Genomic DNA, 409 nt, shown 5'->3' on the forward strand with positions numbered 1-409 from the left:
GGGTCAGGGGACGTGGTGGCTGGCTCGCTGCTTGCCATGCTCAGCCCAAACCCAACACCGGCCAGCTGTGTAACCAGGGGTGTTAGTGCCGTCTGACCTGGGGGGTGTCATTCCTTAGAGTTTCCCTCGGGAGGCTGCATGGGGAGCCCTATATATAGGCACCCTATATAGGAGCATGAGTTGCTGAGTGGGATGTCTAAAATTAGCTGTCCCACCCCCAAAAAAACTCGCCCCCCTCCCGCTCCGCCAGCATCACACCTGCTCCGGCTCCCCGAACCCAAAGGGGATAGAGAAATCCCTCTTGTGGGGAGCAGCGTCACCCCAGCACCGCTGGCCTCAGAACCGTGTGGGGCTGAGCATCCTGCCTGCATGGGGGATGATGGGCTGAGGGTTTCCCGTGGGGCGATGG

Source organism: Buceros rhinoceros, unplaced genomic scaffold (genome assembly GCF_000710305.1).
Source record: "Buceros rhinoceros silvestris isolate BGI_N320 unplaced genomic scaffold, ASM71030v1 scaffold30879, whole genome shotgun sequence".
Lineage (NCBI taxonomy): Eukaryota > Metazoa > Chordata > Aves > Bucerotiformes > Bucerotidae > Buceros > Buceros rhinoceros.